This window comes from Hyla sarda, chromosome 5 (genome assembly GCF_029499605.1).
Source record: "Hyla sarda isolate aHylSar1 chromosome 5, aHylSar1.hap1, whole genome shotgun sequence".
Taxonomy (NCBI): domain Eukaryota; kingdom Metazoa; phylum Chordata; class Amphibia; order Anura; family Hylidae; genus Hyla; species Hyla sarda.
Window position 1 is genome coordinate 337,231,668 of NC_079193.1, and position 20,873 is coordinate 337,252,540.

The 20,873-nt window shown below is 46.6% G+C and overlaps 1 protein-coding gene and 1 long non-coding RNA gene across 4 annotated transcripts in view; one reads left to right on the forward strand and one right to left on the reverse strand.

Moving 5' to 3' along the window:
- Positions 1–20,873, reverse strand: part of NCALD (neurocalcin delta) — a 124,412-nt gene that overhangs the window by 16,780 nt on the left and 86,759 nt on the right. The gene's annotated exons all lie outside the window — the stretch shown is intronic.
- LOC130274320 (uncharacterized) lies at positions 878–5,906 on the forward strand. The gene is made up of 3 exons (XR_008844320.1): positions 878–1,194; positions 2,774–2,988; positions 5,660–5,906. It is a non-coding gene; the product is annotated as an uncharacterized LOC130274320 (long non-coding RNA).

Below are 20,873 nucleotides of genomic sequence, written 5' to 3' on the forward strand. Positions count from 1 at the left end.
GTAGTCCTCGCGGTCCTAGTGACGCTGGCTCGATCTCCGGCAGAAATTCTGCCCAGAAATCCCACAGTGTGAACCTAGCGTTAGGGTGGGGAAGGTTGGTATATGTTTAAATATTGTTATTTGGTATGTGGTAACTTGGAATTATAAAGAAATTAGTAAATTCCTCTATTTTTCAGGTGACTATGCAAATCTCATATAGAGATCAACAGATAAAAATGGTTCCATCGTGTAAACCTGGAAGACAAAACTAAGTATACAAACGTATGACCTGCACGAACACTAACTGAGGATGGAAGATTGCAAATAATGGATTACATAATCTATTTATAGGAAGAAATTTGGCTTTCACAATGTCCCTTTTCATGCTCGGAATAGACTACGCACTATTACTCAACTGGCTGCTATGTCAGTGGTACAGCCCCGAAATATGTTAAAGGGGTTCTTCTCCGGCGCTAAGACATCTTATCCCCTAGCCAAAGGATAGGGGATAAGATGCCTGACCGCCGGGGTCCCGCCGCTGGGGACCCCCGTGATCTTCCATGCCGCACCCCGTTAGCATCAGCCCCCGGAGCGTGCTCGCTCCGGGGGCGATGCTAACGGGGTGCGGCGTGGAAGATCACGGGGGTCCCCAGCGGCGGGACCCCCGCGGTCAGGCATCTTATCCCCTATCCTTTGGATAGGGGATAAGATGTCTTAGCGCCGGAGTACCCCTTTAAGCGCTATTATACTATTCCACTATAACCTAACAGCACTAAACATTGGGGGAGATTTATCAAAACCTGTGTAGAGGAAACGTTGACCAGTTGCCCATAACAACCAATCAGATCGCATCTTTCATTTCATCAAAGGCCTGTGAAAAATGAAAGAAGCGATCTGATTGGTTCTTATAGGCAACTGGTCAACGTTTTCTCTGTACAGGTTTATGGAATCACAGAAATTCTGATGTGTTCTCGAATTGGATGCCTTACGAATCAACTAGTTATCCTCTATCCCGAGGGTGGGGGAAATAATAAAAATGTTGTATTTATATCAGAATTCTGTATTATATCAGTAAAACTGCTGTACATGCTGTAGGTTCACCAAAAACTACGAGATTGTGGACTGTGCGTCAGATGGTGCTGTGACTTCCTGCTGTGATAGAGGTAGAGAGAGCTGTATCATCCAGTATCTAGTGATCCAATGAAATCAGAAATGGTAAAATACAACTTTTTGTGTTTACACCCCTTTTACTGTACGAACAACATTGGTTCATATGTTAAGAAAGAATCTTTAACCTAATTTACTGTATAAACAAACCGTTCACTATACTCCCAAGTATGGAGGCTGCAAGGATGAAAGGACAGAAGAATGTTTAGTCTCTGACCATAAATACGACAGGGCCGTTATTCTTTCCAGATGATCGTCCATATTTGTAATGTCACTGACACTCGAATGACAAGGAAATTATTTTCATATTGTACTTAGGGACAATAAACTTTGTCTTAGGGTCATAAACAAGGAAATATATTTCTCGCCACAAAATACCATTAGGAAGATGAAATGTCTTCAACCGTAATTTATATTTTCATGTTTTTCCATGTATTTTTTGTTTCATATTTTCATTTCTTCCCGGACATTTTGTATTGGGAAAGAATGCATTGAAGGGCCATATGTATATCTTTAAGAACCAAGTGATCATATTACCGGTATGTACAGTCTTTATATTCGGCAGCAGTTTGGTCTCATGCACATGAGCTGCCATGTTGCGTAGACCATGCATACAGGTGCACGTGTTTGCAGATTTGTCTTCCCGATTTAGAGGCATATGTACGTTTTGCTCCATTATTAAAATATCATCTTCTAGAAACACTTCTTTTAGGAGAGAAAATTCTGCAGATATGGTACCCAAAATAGCATCATTAAATGGGCACTCCGGTGGAATTATTATTATTATTATTTTTTTTTTTAAATCAACTGATGCTAGAAAGTTAAACATATTTGTAAATTACTTCTTATTAAAAATCTTAATCCTTGCAGTACTTATCAGCAGCTGTATACTACAGAGGAAGTTGTGTAGTCTTTCCAGTCTGACCACAATGCTCTCTGCTGCCACCTCTGTCCATGTCAGGATCTGTCCAGGGAAGGAGCAAATCTCCATAGCAAGCCTCTCATGCTCCTGACAGTTCCTGACATGGAGGTGTCAGCAGAGAGCACTGTGGTTAGACTGGAAAGAAATTCAAAAAGAAAAGAACTTCCTCTGGAACATAAAGCAGTTGATAAGTACTGGAAGCATTAAGATTGTTTAATAGAAGTCATTTACAAATCTGTTTAACTTTCTGGCACCAGTTGATTTAAAAAAAAAATTGTTTGCCACTGGAGTACCCTTTTAAAGGGGCATTCCAATCTCAAATACTTATACCGTATTTACATGATAGGGGATAACATGCTTATTGGTGGTGGTTTGACCATTGGGACCCTCTCCGATCCCAGGAACTGGTTGAAATTGCACCCTGGAATGAATGGCAATGATTGGCTGCAGCATACACCTGAGGTCATCTGTAACACCAGAGTCACTGCAGGTAGAACAGGGGAGTAGCCAGAAAAGTAGGCGGAGGTAAATAAAACTGTTTTTATTTAAGGAGGGACAACCCCTATTTGAAAGGGTCGACAAAAACCTGTTGCCACCATGACATTTTTAGCCACCATGGCAACCTGGCGCCCGGGATTTGGCAAGCCCTACTCTATAGGGCTTTTAAACATGGCCGACACATTCTATGTTTCTATGTAATTGCAGTAGGTTTGTATCTCTTTGGAGAAGCAAAGAAGATGCTGCAGTTCCACAGGCAGGCAGATCATCGCACCAGAGATCCATCCATATACCCAGTGGACATGAGGGAGAAGCCACACTAAGCATGGACGGCCACCTCAACACAATCACTGAGGTGGACACAGCAAAGCCATTGAAAAGCAACAGCAGGTGGCACTATACTAACATTATTCCTGGATAGTGTAAGTACAAAAATATTTATTATTTGAATATGCATCTGTCACATATTAAATGCCACCATTGCAGTGGGGCTTCACAAGTATAATCCAGACATATTTTGGCATAACCTTCAGGTGGCATTTATCCAACGCCTCTCAAAGGACTCGTCTGCCCGTGGTGGCCCAGTGTAGAGGGTGTGATCTAAGCAGAGAGAGGCCATGCCTGGGCCCTGCCTCCTCGGCTATCCTGGATGCCATACAAAACCCTTTTCATGGATATAAACCACCCAAAAGCAATGCCTGGATTAGCTGAGAAGCCCTACTGCAACGTGTGGGCGGCTTCACAAGTGTTTAAAGGAGTACTACAGCCAAAGAAAACTTATCCACAATCTACAGGATAGGGAATATGTGTCTGATCTGGGGGTTCAACCGCTGGGCCCCCCCATGATCTCCCGTACGGGGACCCGGAACTGCCACGGCTCTCCCATGCAAGAGGTGTGTCGAACACGGCATGACGACACAGCCGACACGCCCCCTCCATGTATCTCTATGGGAGAGGCGGAGATGTAACATTCATTCATTCCCTCTTCTCCCATAGAGGTGAATGGAAGGGTGTCTCTATGTAGGTGGACGACACAAGCATTAGCTGTGTCCTCGTATGGGAGATCGCGGGGGGTCCCGGAGGTCGGGGAATCCCCCCCTCTGTGCGATCAGACACTTATCCCCCTATCCAGTCTTGTCTTCCGTTGCAGTACTCCTTTAATTCATTTAACTATATATTTTTCGTGGGACATCCCATTGAAGGTTATCTGGAAGTTTTGTGGAATAACACAGATGATGTAGGATAAGCTTCCTAGTCATTTGCTGCAAATCTTCCCTTGGCTCAGGCTTCTCGGCTAAAATCGCAGCGGGCCCCGTACATTACTCAATCACAACTCTCCAAGACCTAATCAGCCTTGAACCTATTTCCATATTTCACACTCCAGCAGTCTCGCAGGTTTCAATCATCGTTCGTGGGCATGGATATATTTAATGCACACTGCCTCGAAAATGACAGTGCTGGCATAAGCAAATCTCACATAGACATCTCCTGTAAATACCAATACGGTATAAATATTTACGCTCCTCGTGGATCAGGTAGGAGAGCTTGACTTTGCTTCTTTTTAATATTCTGGCTCATGTAGGTCTTAAAGGGAAGCTGCCATCAGTTTTATCCCAGCCAGACCCGCAAAGGTTCTCATACACTTTACTGAGCCGACTGTAGTCAGATAGTGACTCTGGTCAGCTTATTTTTGCCCCTGTGACTGGACCTAAAACTGTAGTATACCATGGTGTTAGGTCCGGTCAAAAAACGGATACGGGGCAAAAATGAGACGATCTGAGTCATTATCTGACTACGGTCGGCTCATTCAAAAGAATGAGATCGGGGCCGGGACCGGCTGGGATGCGGGAGCGCCCGGTTTACCCATCTCCCAGCCGGATCCTGTAAAGCAGGATGTAGGTGGATGTGATCCGGGATTTGAAGGGTGCTAGTGCTACTCCACCAAGTCAAAACTTTTGACATGTCTCTGTGACAAAGACAGTTTGACTGTCAGTGGTCTCACACTGTAGCCCTCCAGATGTTGCAAAACTTCAACTCCCAGCATGCCCGGACAGCAGTCCACAGCTACAGAGCAAGAAGACGTAGTCTTAAAGCTTGACTGGCTGAACACCTGATCCGGTGGCTTCCCAATGCTCCCCCAACAGTAGATGGGGAAGAGAAGGATTGGGCATGTTGGATTTCCAATGCCCGATCCTTTTGTTCTGTAGGAAATAAAGAAAGACTTCGGTAGCGCCCCCTCCCATTCAAAACACATGCACGCTTGGCCATGCCTAGAATGTGTGTATATGGGAGGGATTGGGAAATGTTATTATTTGCCAGCTTTATTCATTCAGTGCACTTCTCTGGACCCCTTTAGAACACTAGATCACTAAAAAGCCTTCTCTTTTCTGAACTCTCATAGTTACACTGGTGTTACCCGAGCCCCCCTGCCCCCTTTAAAGGGGTACTCTGCCCCCAGACATCTTATCCCCTATTCAAAGGATCTCTCCTGCAGCACCCTCGTTCTTCAGCTGCACGGAGCGAAGATCGCTCCATGGCTGATGATGGGCGATACAGGAGTATTGTGACGTCATGGCTCCGCCCCCTCATGACATCATGCCCCACCCCCTCAATGCAAGCCTATGGGAGGGGGTATGACTGCCATAGACTTGAATTGAGGGGGCGGAGCCGTGACTTCACGATACTCCAGCCCCTATATCACCCGTCGTGAGCCATGGAGCGATCTTCACTCTGTGCCGCTGAAGAACAGGGGAGCTGCAGTAGAGATCGCGGGAGTCCCAAGCGGCAGGACCCCCCCGTGATCAGTCATCTTACCCTCTCTCCTTTGGATAGGGGACAAGATGTCTAGGGGCAGAGTACCCCTTTAAACTCTCTAGTTACACTGGTGTTACCCCAGTCATCTCCCCTATTTATAAAACCTGGCCGGACGATTGTACAAATACTGGGAACCTGTTAGCGCTATAGAAAAAAAGATTATTATGTCAATGGAGAGAATGCTGGTGAATGGGAGGCGGAACGCGTCTGTAGTAAAGACTGCGGCCAAATGCAGGATAACGTTATCCTCATGCACTGACTTCATCCCTTTACATTCAGGTTTTTATGTAGTTCTGACTATGGGATGTGACACACTCAAGTATCAGTACAAGGCAGAAAAAAAGCGTAAGAAGGTCTTTCTTCAGCATAAGCCTGTCTTATACCGAGACGCCTGCTCTCTGAACTAATCTACTATGCATGTGAGGAGGATGCGCCATGTTACATGTTCAGCCGTATAAATATTCATGTACAATGAGTCACTGCAATACAGAACCTTCCTGAGGAAATCCAGCAGAAATGTATTATGTTAACATCCAGCTCAAACAATACAGTCAGCTGTGCTATAATAAGTGGTGTTCCCCGTCCAATCAATTGTATTCTTTTATGTAGCTATAACATATTCCACGGCACCGGAAAGAGACTGACGTCACATGGTTAAAGGGGTTCTCCACCATAAGGGGATTTTAGTACTTACCTGCCAGACAGTAATGGACATGCTTAGAGAGGATCTGTGCTTGTCTTGCGGCTAAATGGCTATATTGTGAGTTCATCTTAACGCTGCCGCTTTCTTTTTGTGAAATGGCTATTTCCTGTTGGAGTTCCCTCCCTTCAACTACAAAGCCCAGGATTCCTTGTTTGTAAGTGTGAGTTCCCTTTTTTCCCCTCCCACACATCAGTCACCCCACCCATTAAAGCATACCTGGGACAATTCCCTGCAGCCTTTGGAGAATTATCTCCCTCCCACCCGGAGGTTGCTCCTCTAGTTGAAGCACTGCCATGCTACCCTTAAACACCTGACTAGTGATGTAATGTCTTGGGCCGAACTGCAACCTGGGAAAACCTGAGACCACAGACATTTTGTATGCTGTTAAAAATAAACATCGGGGAAAAGATAACATAATAATTACTAGACCAGCATCACACACAGGTACAGGCACTATATTATGAACTACACTAACCTTACAGCCCCTGAAGCATAGTCAAATAAAAATGTAAAAAAAAAAAATGAAATACCCCTCTAACTGATGCAGTACAGTAACGAAAGTTCAAAAACATATATATTGAGTGGTAACACGGCTCTGTTCACACCGCCGTGCCGGTTCTGTCAGATCCAAACAGCACTGGGTGTTCTCTACTGACTTATAATAGGATCCTTAGAGGCTCCGTCAAGTTTTCCAACTTCTGATCAGGAAAAAAATAATAGAGCAGCATGCCGTGGTATTCTTCCTGTCAAATGTAACAGAACTGCTGCTGTGAATCAGCAGATATGAATCAATAACTTGCACTTAATGTATAGAATAAGTGACGTATCGGTAATTACAGAAACTCGACGGGCCTCATTTATCAAAATCATCTAACAGTTTAAATGGCCTTGTTGCCCCTGGCAACCATTCACAATGCAGATTACATGTATCAATATCCGCCGCTGCTACTTCATCTGATTGTGGGCGAAATCTGAAGGGTAAAGAGAAAAAAATTCTATTCATCTGTTTCCTTTATTTCTACAGTATGTTTTTTTTTTTTTTTTTGGAGGGGGGTGATAAATATTATGGTGGCTATTACAGATTCTGTAGGAAGTATTCGTTGAGGAAAAACATATGTCCTTGAGGGCTTGATACTATTAATTAGAGATGAGCGAACTTACAGTAAATTCGATTCGTCACAAACTTCTCTGCTCGGCAGTTGATGACTTTTCCTGCATAAATTAGTTCAGCTTTCCGGTGCTCCGGTGGGCTGGAAAAGGTGGATACAGTCCTAGGAAAGAGTCTCCTAGGACTGTATCCAGCTTTACCAGCCCACCGGAGCACCTGAAAGCTGAACTAATTTATGCAGGATAAGTCATCAACTGCCGAGCCGAGAAGTTCGTGACGAATTGAATTTACTGTAAGTTCGCTCATCTCTACTATTAATACAAGCAGAGGGAGATATCTGCTATCACACCATATCTGAACGTGTAAAGGTCCACATACATTTCAGATAACTAGTGGTGAGTGTTTGTTCAGCCTAGAGATGTGGTGTCCCACCTGGGGCCGTCCAGCTGTATTAAAACTACAACTCCCAGCATGCCCAAACAGCATGCTGTGAGTTGTAGTTTTACAAAAGCTAAAGAGCCACAGATTGGACACCATTGGTCTATTCTTACTTATTCAAATATAAACATGAACGTTCAGCTCAGCTCATATGCCATCCTCATGTCCCATCACATACCAGCACATATCTTGTACTCATATCCTGACCTCATATCCTGTCCTCACATCCCATCCTCATGCCCATCACATACCACCACATATCTTGTACTCATATCCTGACCTCATATCCTGACCTCATATCCTGTCCTCATATCCTGTCCTCATATCCCATCCTCATGCCCATCACATACCACCACATATCTTGTACTCATATCCTGACCTCATATCCTGACCTCATATCCTGTCCTCATATCCTGACCTCATATCCTGTCCTCATATCCTGACCTCATATCCTGACCTCATATCCTGTCCTCATATCCCATCCTCATGCCCATCACATACCACCACATATCTTGTACTCATATCCTGACCTCATATCCTGACCTCATATCCTGTCCTCATATCCTGACCTCATATCCTGACCTCATACCCCATCCTCATGTCCATCACATACCACCACATATCTTGTACTCATATCCTGACCTCATATCCTGTCCTCATACCCCATCCTCATGTCCATCACATACCACCACATATCTTGTACTCATATCCTGACCTCATATCCTGTCCTCATACCCCATCCTCATGTCCATCACATACCACCACATATCTTGTACTCATATCCTGACCTCATATCCTGTCCTCATATCCTGACCTCATATCCTGTCCTCATATCCTGACCTCATATCCTGACCTCATATCCTGTCCTCATATCCCGTCCTCATATCTCGTCCTCATATCCCGTCCTCATATCCTGTCCTCATATCCCATTCTCATATTTCGTTTTCATATCCAGTCTTCATATCCTGTCCTCATATTTTGCCCTCATATCCCAACCTCATACAGCAGTCCCTCAAGTTACAATATTAATTGGTTCTGGGACGACCATTGTATGTTGAAACCATTGTATGTTGAGATCATAACTCTATGGAAAACCTGGTAATTGGTTCTGAAGCCACCAAAATGTCATCCAAAAATAGGAAAAAGTGAGGAGTAAAGAAAAATAAGTAGATAACTAATATAGATAAAAGTAAGAAAGATCTGCTGGAATCTGTAAATCACTGTCTATTTCAGTGTTTTCCAGCAGGGTGCCTCCAGCTGTTGCAAAACTACAACTCCCAGCATGCCCGGACAGCCAAAGGCTGTCCGGGCATGCTGGGAGTTGTAGTTTTGCAACAGCTGGAGGCACCCTGGTTGGAAAACACTGAAATAGGCAGAGATTTACAAAAGCTTCTTCAGGGTCCTGTACAGTACACGAAATGTCCTAAAAAAAGTAAAATGGAGCCGCCCTCACCTAGTGTCCAAAGGAGCAGCTAACATGGCATAGGTTAAAATTAGTAGAGAACATGTAATACCTCCCTGTACTGTAGGGGGCGCTACCAGACAGGAATTCAGTGCATGCACTTTAGGAATACAGGGGGTTTTACCAGTGAATGTCCATTCTGATTGGTCGGTTCTTGCAGCCATTGACACGTTTTGCAGATTCCATAGCATTGTATGTTGAGTCTGGTTTCAAGTTACATTGGTCCAGAAAAGACCATTGTATGTTGAAACTATTGTATGTTGAGGCCATTGTAAGTTGAGGGATCACTGTATTCCGTCCTTATATCCAGACCTCATTTTGCATCCTCATATCTTGTCCGCATGTCATAACCTCATATTCAAACATCATATCCCATCTCTCGAGCTGCAGTTTTGCAACAGCTGGAGGTCTACTTGAAGACCAGAGCAACAAAGTGCATACATAACATTTTTATCCTCATTTGGGACCTTTAAGTCCCACCTTAAAGGAAATATGTCACCAGTGTCACCTGCACTAACCTGTTGGTACCGACAGGTAGTGCAGGTGACACTGATGACAACGGTACTTACCTTGTCCCGTTTTGTGCAGGGGATTTCCAGTAATCTCCTACGTTAACTTAAAGGGGTATTCCAGGAAAAAACTTTATTATATATATCAACTGGCTCCAGAAAGTTAAACAGATTTGTAAATTACTTCTAATAAAAAATCTTAATCCTTTCAGTACTTATGAGTGTCTGAAGTTAAGGTTGTTCTTTTCTGTCTAAGTAATCTCTGATGACACGTGTCTCGGGAACTGCCCAGTTTAGAATCAAATCCCCATAGCAAACCTCTTCTAAACTGGGCGTTTCCCGAGACAGGTGTCATCAGAGATTACTTAGACAGAAAAGAATAACCTTAACTTCAGAAGCTCATAAGTACTGAAAGGATTCAGATTTTTTTATAGAAGTAATTTACAAATCTGTTTAACTTTCTGGAGCCAGTTGATATATAAAAAAAAGTTTTTTCCTGGATAACCCCTTTAAGCTCCGTCCCGGCATTGGGACATGGGTGGAGCTTAGTGACATCACCGCTGCTGTTCTCTAGCAGCAGGACCCAGCAGAGGTGACGTCACTAAGCTCCACCCATGCCCCCAGCCGCTGCTGCTCTCTGCTGGCTCCCTCTGCTGGAGAACAGCAGCGGTGACGTCACTAAGCTCTGGAGGTGAAGTTAACGTAGGAGATTACTGGAAATCCCCTGCACAGAACAGGACAAGGTAAATACTGTTGTCATCAGTGTCACCTGCACTACCTGTCAGTACCAATAGGTTAGTGCAGGTGACACTGGTGACAGATTTCCTTTAAAGGAGCCCCCCCAAATACTTTAGGGTGGGCTTTGAATGAACCACAAGTGTGGACTCAGGATAATATGATGGCCTCTTTTTTTTGCTGCTTTCCAGTCTGATTCATAGAAGGGGGGTCCCCACAGTCAAACACCTTAAAGCATTAGTATCTTTTACATTTAGGTAGTATTTCTTTTGATACTACTACAATACTGATGTAACTGATCATAGGGATGAGACGGGCACAGAAAGCAATGCATACCTGGCAGAAGAGATGGGCACGATAAATTACCTCCTTATTTAGCTAAGCCGGGAACACGATGAAATCCTCTTAATTTTTTTATGGCTCCAGTGCCAACAGATTGTGCGGCTCAAAGACACAAAAGAATAAAAAACTTCTGGCATGGGCTACGTTCTTCTGAACTTCACACACAGAAGTTACAAAAGTTCTCTTCCCTATGTAGTATTCTCTGGAACATGTGCCTGCTGGAAATGTTTCCGAGGACATAGAAGGGATTGTTCATTAAAGTCCAAAGCAGCTGTTGTCTGGGGGAGAGAATGACATAAAAAACTCTCTCTAAAGGGAGTTTCCAGCCGGCGAGATGTATTCTGTTCTGCTTCCAGACATAGTTTGAGGTGCTCCACTGAACCATTATGTGAGCGACAAGAAGGGAGAAGTCATGGTCACGGCCTGTATATAGGAATACATTAGTCGAGTCATTATAAATCGCTATGTCGTCGCCGTCACCATCACAGGTTCTAATAATATCTCACTAAGGGGGATGGCAGTCAGAACCTGTGATACTGATTAAATGGAGGATCTAGAATAAGCTTTGGTGCAGCCATTTGACATCACGCTTCTACTTACAGTATTTATTTCCCCGTTGCTCCTAAATTTTTAAATAAGCACTTTAAATAGTAATTTTGTCCTTTACACAAACTTTGCATAGATCAATCAGAAACTTTGTATGATATTGTCACGATGCCGGCTGGCAGGTAGTGGACCCTCTGTGCCAGAGAGGGATTGGCGTGGACCGTGCTAGTGGACCGGTTCTAAGCCACTACTGGTTTTCACCAGAGCCCGCCGCAAAGCGGGATGGTCTTGCTGCGGCGGTAGTGACCAGGTCGTATCCACTAACAACGGCTCACCTCTCTGGCTGCTGAAGATAGGCGCGGTACAAGGGAGTAGGCAGAAGCAAGGTCGGACGTAGCAGAAGGTCGGGGCAGGCAGCAAGGATCGTAGTCAGGGGCAACGGCAGAAGGTCTGGAAACACTGGCAAGGGACACACAAGGAACGCTTTCACTGGCACTAAGGCAACAAGATCCGGCAAGGGAGTGCAAGGGAAGTGAGGTAATATAGGGAGTGCACAGGTGATAACTCTAATTGGAACCACTGCGCCAATCAGCGGCGCAGTGGCCCTTTAAATCGCAGAGACCCGGCGCGCGCGCGCCCTAGGGAGCGGGGCCGCGCGCGCCGGGACAGAACAGACGGGGAGCGAGTCAGGTAGGAGAGCCGGGGTGCGCATCGCGAGCGGGCGCTACCCGCATCGCGAATCGCATCCCGGCTAGCAGCAGGATCGCAGCGCCCCGGGTCAGAGGACGTGACCGGGGCGCTGCAGCGGAGGAGGTGAAGCGAGCGCTCCGGGGAGGAGCGGGAACCCGGAGCGCTCGGCGTAACAGTACCCCCCCCCTTGGGTCTCCCCCTCTTCTTGGAGCCTGAGAACCTGAGGAGCAGACTTTTGTCAAGGATGTTGTCCTCAGGTTCCCAGGATCTCTCTTCAGGACCACAGCCCTCCCAATCTACTAAAAAAAAATTTTTTCCTCTGACCTTTTTGGCAGCCAAAATCTCCTTGACCGAGAAGACGTCCGAGGAGCCGGAAACAGGAGTGGGAGGAACAGATTTGGGAGAAAAACGGTTGAGGATGAGTGGTTTGAGAAGAGAGACGTGAAAGGCATTAGGGATACGAAGAGAAGGAGGAAGAAGAAGTTTATAAGAGACAGGATTAATTTGACACAGAATTTTGAAAGGACCAAGATAGCGTGGTCCCAACTTGTAGCTAGGGACACGGAAGCGGACATATTTAGCGGAGAGCCATACCTTGTCTCCAGGGGAAAAAACGGGGGGAGCTCTTCTTTTCTTATCCGCGAACCTCTTCATGCGTGAAGAAGCCTGTAAGAGAGAATTTTGGGTCTCTCTCCATATAATGGAAAGGTCACGAGAAATTTCATCCACAGCGGGCAGACCAGAGGGCAAGGGGGTAGGGAGGGGGGGAAGAGGGTGACGGCCGTACACCACGAAAAATGGGGATTTGGAGGAAGATTCGGAGACCCTGAAGTTATACGAGAATTCGGCCCATGGAAGGAGATCTGCCCAGTCATCCTGGCGGGAGGAAACAAAATGTCGCAAATAATCACCCAGGATCTGGTTAATTCTTTCTACTTGTCCATTGGACTGGGGATGATATGCAGAGGAAAAATTTAATTTAATCTTGAGTTGTTTACAGAGAGCTCTCCAGAATTTAGAGACGAATTGGACCCCTCTATCCGAGACAATCTGCGTAGGCAACCCGTGAAGACGAAAAATGTGTACAAAAAATTGTTTAGCCAACTGAGGCGCAGAAGGAAGACCAGGAAGAGGAATGAAATGTGCCATTTTGGAGAATCGATCAACGACCACCCAAATAACGGTGTTGCCACGGGAAGGGGGTAAATCAGTAATAAAATCCATACCAATCAGAGACCAAGGCTGTTCGGGGACAGGCAGAGGATGAAGAAAACCAGCGGGCTTCTGGCGAGGAGTCTTATCCCGGGCACAGATAGTGCAGGCTCGCACAAAGTCCCCAACATCCGTCTCCAGAGTTGGCCACCAATAGAAGCGGGAGATGAGTTGCACAGATTTCTTGATGCCCGCATGACCTGCGAGATGGGAGGAGTGACCCCATTTGAGGATTCCGAGGCGTTGGCGTGGAGAAACAAAGGTCTTTCCTGGAGGAGTCTGTCTGATGGAGGCAGGAGAAGTGGAGATCAGGCAGTCAGGTGGAATGATGTGTTGCGGAGGGAGATCAACTTCTGAGGCATCCGAGGAACGAGAGAGAGCATCGGCTCTAATGTTCTTATCGGCAGGACGAAAGTGAATCTCAAAATTAAATCGGGCAAAGAACAGAGACCACCGGGCCTGGCGAGGGTTCAGCCGTTGGGCCGACTGGAGGTAGGAGAGGTTCTTGTGGTCGGTGTAGATAATAACAGGAAATCTTGATCCCTCCAGCAGATGCCTCCATTCCTCAAGTGCTAATTTAATGGCTAGAAGTTCTCGATCCCCGATGGAGTAGTTCCTCTCCGCTGGAGAGAAGGTCCTAGAGAAAAAACCACAAGTGACAGCATGCCCGGAAGGATTTTTTTGTAGAAGAACAGCTCCAGCTCCTACTGAGGAGGCATCAACCTCCAATAGGAAGGGTTTGGAAGGGTCAGGTCTGGAGAGCACGGGAGCCGAAGAAAAGGCAGACTTGAGTTGTTTAAAGGAGTCTTCTGCTTGAGGAGGCCAGGACTTGGGATCAGCATTTTTCTTGGTTAAAGCCACGATAGGAGCCACAATGGTAGAAAAATGTGGAATAAATTGCCTGTAATAATTGGCGAACCCCAAAAAGCGTTGGATAGCACGGAGTCCGGAGGGGCGTGGCCAATTTAAGACGGCAGAGAGTTTGTCTGGATCCATCTGTAGTCCCTGGCCAGAGACCAAATATCCTAGAAAAGGAAGAGATTGGCATTCAAACAGACATTTCTCAATTTTGGCATAGAGTTGGTTGTCACGAAGTCTCTGAAGAACCATACGGACATGCCGGCGGTGTTCCTCTAGATTGGCAGAAAAAATTAGGATATCGTCCAGATATACCACAACACAGGAGTATAATAGATCACGAAAAATTTCATTGACAAAGTCTTGGAAGACGGCAGGGGCATTGCACAGTCCAAAGGGCATGACCAGATACTCAAAGTGTCCATCTCTGGTGTTAAATGCCGTTTTCCACTCGTCCCCCTCTCTGATGCGGATGAGGTTATAGGCGCCTCTTAAGTCCAATTTAGTGAAGATGTGGGCACCTTGGAGGCGATCAAAGAGTTCAGAGATGAGGGGTAAGGGGTAGCGGTTCTTAACCGTGATTTTATTAAGACCGCGGTAGTCAATGCAGGGACGTAGGGAGCCATCTTTTTTGGAGACAAAGAAAAATCCGGCTCCGGCAGGAGAGGAGGATTTACGGATAAAGCCCCTTTTTAGATTCTCCTGGACGTATTCGGACATGGCAAGAGTCTCTGGGGCAGAGAGAGGATAAATTCTGCCCCGGGGTGGAGTAGTACCCGGGAGGAGGTCGATAGGGCAATCATAAGGCCTGTGAGGAGGTAGAGTCTCAGCTTGTTTTTTGCAGAAAACATCCGCGAAGTCCATATAGGCCTTGGGGAGACCGGTTACTGGAGGAACCACAGAGTTACGGCAAGGGTTACTGGGAACCGGTTTTAGACAGTTCTTGGAACAAGAGGACCCCCAACTCTTGATCTCCCCAGTGGACCAATCCAGGGTTGGGGAATGAAGTTGAAGCCAGGGAAGTCCAAGGAGAATCTCCGAGGTGCAATTGGGGAGGACCAAAAGTTCAATCCTCTCATGATGAGATCCGATGCTCATAAGAAGGGGCTCCGTGCGGAAACGTATGGTACAGTCCAATCTTTCATTATTTACACAATTGATGTAGAGGGGTCTGGCGAGACTGGTCACTGGGATGTTGAACCTGTTGACGAGAGAGGCCAAAATAAAATTTCCTGCAGAACCAGAGTCCAAGAAGGCCACTGTAGCGAAGGAGAAGGCAGAAGCAGACATCCGCACAGGCACAGTAAGACGTGGAGAAGCAGAGTAGACATCAAGGACTGTCTCACCTTTGTGCGGAGTCAGCGTACGTCTTTCCAGGCGGGGAGGACGGATAGGACAATCCCTCAGGAAGTGTTCGGTACTAGCACAGTACAGGCAGAGGTTCTCCATACGGCGTCGTGTCCTCTCTTGAGGTGTCAGGCGAGACCGGTCGACCTGCATAGCCTCCACGGCGGGAGGCACAGGAACAGATTGCAGGGGACCAGAGGAGAGAGGAGCCGAGGAGATGAAACGCCTCGTGCGAACAGAGTCCATATCTTGGCGGAGTTCCTGACGCCTTTCAGAAAAACGCATGTCAATGCGAGTGGCTAGGTGAATAAGTTCATGTAGATTAGCAGGAATTTCTCGTGCGGCCAGAACATCTTTAATGTTGCTGGATAGGCCTTTTTTGAAGGTCGCGCAGAGGGCCTCATTATTCCAGGACAATTCTGAAGCAAGTGTACGGAATTGTACGGCATACTCGCCAACGGAAGAATTACCCTGGACCAGGTTCAACAGGGCAGTCTCAGCAGAAGAGGCTCGGGCAGGTTCCTCAAAGACACTTCGGATTTCCGAGAAGAAGGAGTGTACTGAGGCAGTGACGGGGTCATTGCGGTCCCAGAGCGGTGTGGCCCATGACAGGGCTTTTCCGGACAGAAGACTGACTACGAAAGCCACCTTAGACCTTTCAGTGGGAAACAGGTCCGACATCATCTCCAGATGCAGGGAACATTGGGAAAGGAAGCCACGGCAAAACTTAGAGTCCCCATCAAACTTATCCGGCAAGGATAAGCGTATCCCAGGAGCGGCCACTCGCTGCGGAGGAGGTGCAGGAGCTGGCGGAGGAGATGACTGCTGAAGCTGTGGTAGCAACTGTTGTAGCATAACGGTCAGTTGAGACAGCTGTTGGCCTTGTTGCGCAATCTGTTGTGACTGCTGGGCGACCACCGTGGTGAGGTCAGCGACAACTGGCAGAGGAACTTCAGCGGGATCCATGGCCGGATCTACTGTCACGATGCCGGCTGGCAGGTAGTGGACCCTCTGTGCCAGAGAGGGATTGGCGTGGACCGTGCTAGTGGACCGGTTCTAAGCCACTACTGGTTTTCACCAGAGCCCGCCGCAAAGCGGGATGGTCTTGCTGCGGCGGTAGTGACCAGGTCGTATCCACTAACAACGGCTCACCTCTCTGGCTGCTGAAGATAGGCGCGGTACAAGGGAGTAGGCAGAAGCAAGGTCGGACGTAGCAGAAGGTCGGGGCAGGCAGCAAGGATCGTAGTCAGGGGCAACGGCAGAAGGTCTGGAAACACTGGCAAGGGACACACAAGGAACGCTTTCACTGGCACTAAGGCAACAAGATCCGGCAAGGGAGTGCAAGGGAAGTGAGGTAATATAGGGAGTGCACAGGTGATAACTCTAATTGGAACCACTGCGCCAATCAGCGGCGCAGTGGCCCTTTAAATCGCAGAGACCCGGCGCGCGCGCGCCCTAGGGAGCGGGGCCGCGCGCGCCGGGACAGAACAGACGGGGAGCGAGTCAGGTAGGAGAGCCGGGGTGCGCATCGCGAGCGGGCGCTACCCGCATCGCGAATCGCATCCCGGCTAGCAGCAGGATCGCAGCGCCCCGGGTCAGAGGACGTGACCGGGGCGCTGCAGCGGAGGAGGTGAAGCGAGCGCTCCGGGGAGGAGCGGGAACCCGGAGCGCTCGGCGTAACAGATATCTTGTTAGACGAAAACGCTTCTTTCTCCTGTTACCAACCCCCCCCCCCCCCCCCACTCCTGATGCTCGAATTTTGTTCTCTGAAAATCAGCTCAGCTTTGTCCTGTGTCTGCAAGACAAGCAATATAAGTCTATGGAGGGGGGAGGAGGGAGCTCTGCCCATCGGCTCTGGTAGAGCTCAAAATTAGAGAGGAAGCATGCAGAGCAGAAATCTGCTGAGAAATACCATATACAAGATATAATGGCCAGAAAAACTTCTGTTCCTCACGTACACACACAGGGCAGCTTATCCTGAAAAGTCACTAAAAATGACAGGTACGCTTTAAAAGAAAGAAAATTTGCAAAAAATATTCTACCGTTTTGAGTACACAGTTTCCATGCAGGCCAATGTGTTTTACAAACCAACTGAAATATCCTTCTTTGTAGTCTTATTCTACTGTCCTGTGTAATTCCACCCCGTGCCTTCTCTTCTTGTTAACCAACAGACAGCAAAATAGGAAGAATGGTAGTAAAGGCAACACCGGACCAGACTACACAGGGTTTGTTTGTAGTCTGTAACCATAGAAACACATCGTTTTTATCAGTTCTGTAATTGTATTCTTCATCAATGAGGAAATAGTTTTATGCTTTATTTTGGTAGTATGGCAGTAAGTGCCATGAAGGGGTTTGTTTAGTTTAATAACATATTTTAAATACTATAATAGGTCATTACTATCTCATTTAAGACCCTCATCAACCAGCCAGGACACAGAGTGGCTTCATATCACACAAATAAGTGGAGAAACCACTTATTTCAATGAGAATTGTGTAATACTTTCCTATGGTAGTGCTGTGGGAAAATTGAGAACTTTAGGTGGTCAAGCACATTGGATTATAGTCGTTTAAATTTTGATGGCAATAAATAACCATCTAATGTGTATAGTGATGTTGGAGGATAGAATGTGTAGTTAGGTCTAACTGCCCCTTACTTTTGAAATAAGTCTCTGTCATTGAAACTACATCATCAGCTTTACTGTTGGGTTACCCACACATCACAGTTAAACATGGTAGGGGTAATTCTAAGATGCAAGAAACCCTTTGAACAGTTTCTTGTCCTAAGACACTTCTAACAAAAAATGGACAGTCCAAAGAGGACAAGTCCTCCAAAGGTAGTCATATGGCTTCAACAACTTATCTGAATGCTCTCTACTGATCTACCCAAACACATGAATGTTCGGCTTAGCTGAGAGTTTATGTATTCGGAATAGAGAGAGAGGTGACTCTTCTCCCCAAGAACAAAAGGGTTGGGCAGGTGAAACTCAAAATTAAAAATTTTCCGCATACACATCAGTAGGGTGTCTGGTCCTGCTGAAATAGGTGGGTTCGGCCAACATATGTCTAAAGGGATACTACGATTCCCCAGTGTTACGCTGAGCGCTCTGGGTCCCCGCTCCTCCCCGGAGCGCTCACAGCGTTCTCTTATTCACAGCGCCCCGGTCAGACCTGCCGACCGGGTGCGCTGCGATAATGTTCCCAGCCGGGATGCAATTCGCGATGCGGGACGCGCCCGCTCGCGATGCGCATCCCGATTCCCTTACCAGACCCGTTCCCCGTCTGTGCTGTCCCGGCGTCTTTGCGATTTAAAGGGCCGGTGCGCCACTGAGTGGCGCATGAGGTTTTAATCAGTACCTTCACCTGTGCACTTCCCTACTTATACCTCACTTCCCCTGCACTCCCTCGCCGGATCTTGTTGCCATTGTGCCAGTGAAAGCGTTTCCTTGTGTGTTCCTAGCCTGTGTTCCAGACCTCCTGCCGTTGCCCCTGACTACGATCCTTGCTGCCTGCCCTGACCTTCTGCTACGTCCGACCTTGCTCTTGTCTACTCCCTTGTACCGCGCTTATCTCAGCAGTCAGAGAGGTTGAGCCGTTGCCGCTGGATACGACCTGGTTGCTACCGCCACTGCAAGACCATCCCGCTTTGCGGCGGGCTCTGGTGAATACCAGTAGCAACTTAGAACCGGTCCACCGACACGGTCCACGCCAATCCCTCTCTGGCACAGAGGATCCACCTCCAGCCAGCCGAATCGTGACACCCAGCTGGCAGGCAGATCCGACCTTTTTGCTGCATAGACTTATGTAGCAAAAAGGTCGGATTTGATTTATCTAAAAAAGAAAGGAGGAGCTCTCCATAGCGTAAAACAATACTGGAGGTAGGGTAAGGAATAATGGGGTCACAGCCGCTAACCCAATGTAGTTGTGTAGTTCATACACAACAATGATGAGTGTGAGTAGAAATATCAAATAGGGACCCGTCTGCAGCCCTCAAGCTTTTTCAATGTAGCAGCTGAATGGTGAAGGCTTCTATATATTTATGTTGTGTCTCAGTACGGGATATGGTCCCGTACGGTCCTACAGGTTGAGTTCCTGTCTGTCCCCGGGGCTCTCCTGCAGTATCTCCCCCTGTGTATATAAGTTTTCACATAAAGAGTAAAGGACCTTTATTGTTAGTCACATAATTGTCACATGATTATACTTGTACCACATGATTGCATTGTTACCCAGAGAACACCAGTGACCACGTGACCTTCCAAGTAACCTATTGGCTCCATGCACAGCCCCTTATATAAGATAGGGAGGAGCTGCTATCTTTCTCTTACACCTCTTGTGTTGCTGAGGTCTAGTGCAGTGCAGTCATCTCAGTGTGTGTGTCCAGAGCATTGGAGGCCTCAAGCCTAAATTCTGCAGCCACCGGTCAATTGCAAGTAAGTCAAAGTCATCTAATTGTCAGTCATCAAGTCAGTCAAGTCAAGTCTACTGTCTAGTCACCGTGGCCTGCATTATAGTAAATCTACCTACTGCAAGTCCCACAAAGCCTGCAAGGTCTCTCTGTGTCACTGGCCACCTCTCTGGGATATTGGCTGAACTGTGTAGACTGTACCATCTGTCTTACCTCAGTAAAAGCTACTGTTCCCCCTAACCTGGCCTGGGGCTCTTTATTGCCCCTGCCTGACCTAGGCCTAGCAGTACTACCTTCAGGTAGTTATACAGGAAAACCACTCACAAACCCGAAGGGGTTAATACCATCTACCCCTGGGCAACACCATCTGCCCCTTACACCTCACCTCACACCCCGTGGCTCACCACAGTTAGCAGCAAGATTCAGGTGGCGCTGACGGACCCAGAACAGACACAGCGGGAATGGTAGAAAAGATTTATTTAACCAAGATGGAACGCGTTTCACTGATTTATGGCCAGGGAGTGAGCAGCACGCTGCCGCAAACTTCTCCAATTTGTAATTAGCGATCGCACTCCCCAGACCTGGTGCGATCAAAACTTTTAACATGTCAAAAGTTTTAGTAACTCTTAATAGGGCATTGGTTGTTTACATTTTTTTTTTGTTAATTTGTTTTCTGAGTGCAAAATGAAGCAACTTTCTAAAGAGTCTTTTGGAGAAATTATCAACCATTTAGCTGCTACTCAAAGATTACACAAGCCCCTGAAAGGCTTCTGACAATGCTTTTGCTTTCTCAGTGTTAGTGATAACGGCAGGAAACAGGTTACATACCAGATCATATAAATAAAAAGCTCACATGGGCTGGAAAGAGAGAGTAAATACAAGACAACCTGTTGGAGAGAATCTTTTAGGCTGTACACATGCATAGAGAGAATATAGAGCTCACACAACACATTGATGAAGCTGTAGAAGCAAAAGTAAACAATATTTCTAATAAAGACCTATTGAGAAATTTTTTTTTGCACGGTCCTAAGTACAAAGTAAGAAGAATAAAGACAAAAATTATTTTTTTAAAGTCCATAGCCTTCATGCATAGCAGTTTACTATTATCTAATAAAGGTCATAGAAAAATAATAACACAATA